The following is a 7,139-nucleotide window of genomic DNA, read 5'->3' as shown; positions in this document are numbered from 1 at the left end:
GTAGTTTGATTAAAACGCCGCAGAATTTCAAATACCCGGAAAAAATCTTCCAGAAAATACTCAAAACGTGCACAAATATCATCTCAGAAATATACCAAAAGTTACGCCATAAAAAGTTCATCAGTGCAAAACGAAACCCAAATTAGCTAACATAAACAAAATCTGAAATAGAAAAATCGTCAAAATACTCATTTCTGAAAATTGAGAAAGGCGGAATGTGCCTTACCTTGAGTCAGTCAACTTTTCCAACTACAACAACGGACGAAAACAGACTGAAGTCGCTCAAAAATCACTTTTCTTCCTTTTTCCTTTGGCTTTCTCTCTCCTGGATTTTTCTCTCTCTTAAAAAAGATCTCATTTCCATATATATATCCATGCAGATCGTCCTGGACGATCCAAAATCGTCCCGGGACGAATTGCCTACTGGACGAATTTCGTTCAGACGAAATAGTTATCGTTCCTGGACGAGTTGCTCTCTGGACAAATTTCGTACGGACGAACCCTACTTCGTCCTGGGACGAACTTCTCTGTCACCTGATTTTGAACCGATCGTCCCGGACGAACCTGGAAGGAAAAACTTCGTCCGGACGAACCTGGAAAGAAAAATGGCTTTCACAACCCGAACCCAACCCATTTTTGAAACGGGTTGATTTTTAGAGCCCGAACCCAACCCGTTTTGAAATTGGGTCGAGTCAAATCAGAAATTTCTGGGTCGGGTTCGAGTTGGGTTTTCGTGTCGTGTCAAATATTGACACCCCTAGTTATTTGTATTTTTGTTGGATTGACTAGAAAATGAACACGAAGACATACATCAAATATAATATGACAATAATGAATCTATCATAATCCCTAAGGGTGTCAATATTTGACACGACACGAGAACCCGACCTGAAAAATCCGGGTTGGACCCGACCCAATTTCAAAACGAATCGGGTTCGGGTTCCAGAAATTGACCCGTTTGAAAAAATGGTCGGGTTCAGGTTGACCTGACGGGTTGCCGGGTCAACCCGCGAACACGTTTTAACCTAACCCGTGGACCAAGCCCACACCGCTGTCGCGTGACACCCGCCCCGCGACCGCTTCGTGCGCGACCTTGCGCGACCAACCCCATGCGACCAAGCTCCACGCGACCGCTCCGCGGGACCCAGCGCGACCAGCTTTCCCCGGTCGGGTCGGGTCAAACCGGCAACCAGCCGGATCGGATCTGGGTTCGCATTTCCGACCCGTTATATATATCAAATGCAGGCTCCAATGGTGTTGTTAGTGTAAAAAAAAACTGAAAAAAATGGAAGAAGAAGGGAAATGAAAGAACAAAACACACAAACTTTTTCTTCTATTATATTCTCATACTCACATTAGAACTCTTTTATTTAAATGAAACATCACTTCACACACACACACACTTTCACTTACAATTAACTACATTTAATTAAAGGAAATAAGCCACATCCACACAAATGAAAATTCACATCCACATAAATGAGAAGTCATACAAATAATACGGTTAATAAAAACTAACTCATATGACAAAGATTTTGAATTTATCAACAAATTCCTCCTTTAAACTCAAAATTCCTTCCATCCTTCATGTCAATTGTCATTTTGCATTTCTCGAACAATATTGTGGATAATGACTTTGTGAATATATCTACTACTTGATCATGACTTGCTACATGAATCATTCTCATATTTCCTTCCTTCACATGTTCACGGATGAAATGAAACTTAACATCGATATGCTTGCTTCTTTCATGATGTATCAGATTCTTTGCTAACTCAACTGCAGATTTATTATCAACATGAATCTCGGTAGCATCTATTTGTTGGAGATTCCCTTCATAATACAAATTCCTTAGCCAAACTGCATGACACACACACATTGATGCCGCCACGTATTCTGCCTCACATGTCTAAAGTGTCACTATCGGCTGTTTCTTTGATGGCCATGTGAATGCCATATCTCCCATAAAAAATACATACCCCGATGTACTCTTTCGATCATCTATATCTCCGTACCAATCACTGTCGGAGTAACCCACCAATTTATATTCATCCATCTTCGAGTGAAATAATCCGAGTGATTCTATTCCTCGAATATAAATGCCTTATAATGTGTGTAGGTCGGCTCTTCCATGAACCGACTTACCACTCCAACACTATAAGAAATATCTAGCCGAGTGCTTGTGAGATAACACAAACTTCCCACCAAACTTTGATATTTTGTTGCGTCGACTCGATCTCCACCATCAAACCTTGAGAGTTTGTCACCTAATTCCATTGGCGTTGTTACTATATTACAATTTTCCATCTTATTCTTCTTTAAGATGACTTTTGAGTATGCTTCTTATGACACAAAAATTCCTGATTTTTCTTTTCTAACTTTTGGACCAAGAAAATACTTCATTAAGCCCAAATATGTCATTTCAAATTCTTGTTCCATCTCACCTTTTAAAATTTCAACCATCTTGCCATTATTCCCCATGAAAAGAAGATCATCAACATAAAGAGCTACAAATAACAAGTTACCTCCTTTCTTCTTTACATATAGTGCATGCTCATACGGGCATCGAGTGAACCCATTTTTCTTGAATAAATATCGATATGAGTATTCCAAGCTCAAGGTGCTTGTTTTAACTCATAAAGTGTCTTTCTTAACTTCAATACTTTTTGTTCCTCTTCAATCTTTTTGTAACCAGGTGGTTGTTCAAGATAAATTTTCTCTTCTATCACTCCATTCAAAAATGTAGACTTTACATCCATTTGATATATTGGTCATTCAAACTATGCCGCATAAAAGATGAGAAGTCGAATTGTCTTCATTCTTGTAACCGGGGCAGAAACCTCATCATAGTCTATCCCCGCCTTTTGTATGCATCCCTTTGCCACAAGTCGGGCCTTGTATCAATCTATCTCACCTTGAGCATTCATCTTTTTCTTGAACACCCACTTTATTCCAATAGGTCGTCTTCCTTTCGGTAATTATGCAAGTTCCCATGTCTTGTTTCGTTCAATGGACTTGATCTCCTCATACATAGCTGCTTTCCACTTTTCATTCATTACTGCTTCTTCAAAACTTATATTCTCACCATCAGCAAGAAGATAAATAAGTTGAGTTTCGCTAGTAGAATCATATAATTCTTGTAGGCTTTGCATTTTTTATTATCTTGGTTCTTGCTCGTCATCAGATGTTTGAGGATTTCTAGGTACCTGAGAACATGTAGGAAAATTTGTTTGTGAAATAGTTGGTGATTCTCCACTTTCCATTTGTTCTTCTGATGAATTGTTCCAATCCCATTTTCTTTCTTCATCCACCCAAACATCTCGACTTATCACCACCTTCTTGTTTATTAGGTCAAATAGTTTGGAACCTTTAGTTTGCTCATCATACCCAATAAACACATACTTCTTGCTTTTATCTTCTAGCTTTGTTCTTTGTTGATCTGGCATGTGTGCATAGGCTACACTACCGAATACTTTAAGATGCGAGATTGTCGGTTTTTTGCCACTCCATGTCTCTTGTGGAGTTTTATCTTCTAACTTCATATGTGGGCAACTATTTTGTATATAAATTAAGCATTGCATTGCTTCCGCCTAGAATTCCTTAGGCATTTCTTTACTCTTCAATATTAACCGAACCATATCAAGAATGGTCCGATTCTTTCTCTCAGCCACACCATTTTGTTGGGGTGAATATGGTGTGGTTAGGAACCTTATTTCTCCTTGTTGCTCACAGTAACTTGTAAACTCCGTTGAGTTGTATTCACCACCTCTATCAGATCGCAATGCTCTAATAAACTTCCAGGTTGTCTTCTCCACCATGGTTTTGAATTTCTTAAACACATTGAAAGTCTCATATTTTTCCTTCAAAAAATAAACCCAAGTTTTTCTAGAATAATCATCGATAAAAATAATAAAATACATTTTATCACTGAAAGATTCCGGAGTAATTTGCCCACAAATGTCAGTGTGTACCAATTCAAGAATACTTGATGCTCAATATTAGGCCTTTTTCTGAAATGAAATCCTTACATGTTTCCTAAGTATGCAATCTTCACAAATCTTGTTGGTGTAATCTACTTATGGTAGTCCATACACCATTTTCTTCTTCAATAATTTTGTAGGCATCCATAGTGCAAATGGCCAAATCGCAAATGCCATAGAGATGCCTTGTTTTCTACATCAACTTGCAAGCATTTTTCTCGTACATAAACCAGGTTGATCTTGTACATTCTATTCTTTGCCATATTAATTTGTGTAACTAACCACCCCTTCTTATCTTTCGATTGTAGAACTTGATCTTTCATGAACATTGAGTATCCTTTCTCCATGAGTTGCCCCATACTAAGTTTGCTGCTTTTAAGATCAGGTATATAATACACATTTTCAATTAGGCCTTTTGCACCATCTTTTTGAATGTAAGAAATTATATCTTGACCTTTTACTTAAATATTTGACGCATCACCAAATGAAACATGCCCATCCTCAACAACCTGCATTTCTTTAAACAAATGTCCATGCCGGCACATGTGGTTACTAGCACCAGTGTTGAGATACCAACTCGTCTCGTCACTAATGTTCTTTTCATCATGAGATATTATAAGAAGCCCATCTTTCACCTCTTCTTCTGTTACAAAATTTGTATTCTCTCAACCTTCTTTTCACCATAGCAATCTCTTGCATAGTGCCCAAATTTGCCACAATTATAACATTTTTCAAAGTTGCAATCCTTTGAATAGTGACCATACTTGCCACATTTATAACATTCAACATTTGAATGATTTTGTCAACTGCCTCTTCCACGACCTCGTCCTCGACCTCACCAATTTTGTTGATTTGATTGCTCCTTCTCTTCAAAGTGTCTTCCATAACCACTACCTCTTCCACCATGTTCATTTCCATGACCTCTTCTTCCTCGTCCTCTTCCACGAAAATTTTGAGAATATAGTACCTTATCATCTTTAATTGTTGCCTTTGATTGAAGAATTTCTTCGAGCGTCTCCTCCTTCTTCTTCTTTCATTGCTCATGTGCCTCAAGAGAGCCAGCAAGCTCTTCAACAGTTAGTGTGTTGAGATCCTTTGATTCTTCAATCGCGCATACAACATTCTCAAAATTATTGGTTAATGACCGCAATATCTTCTCCATTACCCGGGCATCGTTTAACATCTCACCATTTCTCTTGAGTTGATTTACTACGGTCTGCGCACGAGTAATGTAATCAGATACATCTTCTGATTCTTTCATCTTCATCCCTTCCAATTCACCTCTCAAAGTTTGGAGGCATACTTGCTTGACATGATTGACACCTTTGAACACTTTCTCTAAAATGTCCCACGCTTCTTTTGAAGTTGTCGCTCCAACAATCTTCTCAAAGCCCGACTCAGCTATTGCTTGATATAACAAGTAGAGAGCCATTTTATCCTTTGATCGCGTCTCTTTCAACGCCTTTAATTGGTTCGCTGTCATGCCCGCCATATCCGTCATTTGGACGAAGCCGTTCTCAACGACTTCCCATTCATCTTCTGCCCCCAACAATGCCCGCATCTGAATACTCCAATTGTCATAATTTGTCTTCGTAAGTCGTGGTAGTGGTATTTGCCCCATCGAAAAACTTCCAGAATTTTCCATGGAGCTCTGATAACAAATTGTAAAAAAGAAAAAGAAAAAACTGAAAAAAATGGAAGAAAAAGAGAAATGAAAGAACAAAGCACAAACTTTTTCTTCTTTTATATTCTCATACTAGCTAGCATTGCAACTCTTTTATTTAAATGAAACATCACTTCACACACACACTTTCACTTACAATTAACTCCATTTAATTACAGGAAATAAGTCACATCCACACAAATGAAAAGTCACATCCATACAAATAATACGGTTAATAAAAACTAACTCATATGACAAAGATTTTGAATTTATCAACATTTAGATCCAAGTTAAAATCATTTTGAAGGATTTTGAGCTGATTTTTTCAATGAATTTTGCTTCAAATTTTGTATGGACTTCATTGAAAGGTGATATTATGATTGAAGGGAATAATTTGATTTACGACCACCCTCAGAGAGTCTTTATTAACATTGGGAACTAGTCTTGTCTTGAAATTTTCCTCTGATCATAATTTCTTATTCCAATCTTGTTGAGATATGAAATATTTTCGAACATCCTTTCTGTGACGTAAATATTTATTTAATTTGACAAATTTGATTATATATTTCTGTGTACTGAATATATTTATATAATTCTAACTTGGTGGAAAGATAGATAATACACGCTCAAAGATTAAAAAATAATAATAAAAAAATAAAAAATGAATTAAAAAAAAAAAAGAAAGCTTCCTCAAAGATCTACCAGTTATAAATCAATGAATATTGCATGAAATTTTAAGAAAAGGGGGAGATTCCTACTTGCATCACCTCCCAAAGCTCAATATTCAATCAAATTATTAGCCAAAAATTTTTATCAAGATAGACTAAAAAATCATTGAATTTTCTTTGTGATTAGTTCTACATATGAAGAATTCGAATTACACTAATCTCAAAGCAACTCCATTGATTTTTATACAACTTATATTAGAATATCCAAATATGATTTTAATTAAGGCTTCATTTGTGACTGCTTTTTCACTATTTTTTAAAGCAATTTTCAGTACATTTTTTTTTGAAAGCAATAAAAAATCAGCAGTCAAAAGTTGTCCCAAACGAAGCTTAAATCTAGCTCAACTCACTTAATTACACCCCTAATCATGACTCATTAACGACTAAAATATAATGATTTAGTTAATTATTTCAATAATGACAGGTTAAATCATTAAATTTTCAATCAATAACCAATATATTTATCAAACTTAAGCAATATTTTGAATAATATTAATTTCTTCACATTTTAATATGCTTAGAATGCTAGTGATTAGTCTACTAGTCAAAGATCACCTCTGACTCTCATTGACAATAAAATTATTTATTTATTTTTTATTTTTTTATTTTTATTTTTTTTTGGGGGAAGTTGAGATCCATTGACAAATTTATTCATCACATAAACTAACATGACAATATTTTTATTTATTTATTTTTAAATATATCTATACCTACTCCATTTTCTTATGAACTTTGTTTTTTCTTTTATACTCTCTTGCTTAGTAAGA

Source organism: Dendrobium catenatum, unplaced genomic scaffold (assembly GCF_001605985.2).
Source record: "Dendrobium catenatum unplaced genomic scaffold, ASM160598v2 fragScaff_scaffold_621, whole genome shotgun sequence".
In the NCBI taxonomy this organism is placed as follows: domain Eukaryota; kingdom Viridiplantae; phylum Streptophyta; class Magnoliopsida; order Asparagales; family Orchidaceae; genus Dendrobium; species Dendrobium catenatum.
This window is presented reverse-complemented; position numbering follows the sequence as displayed.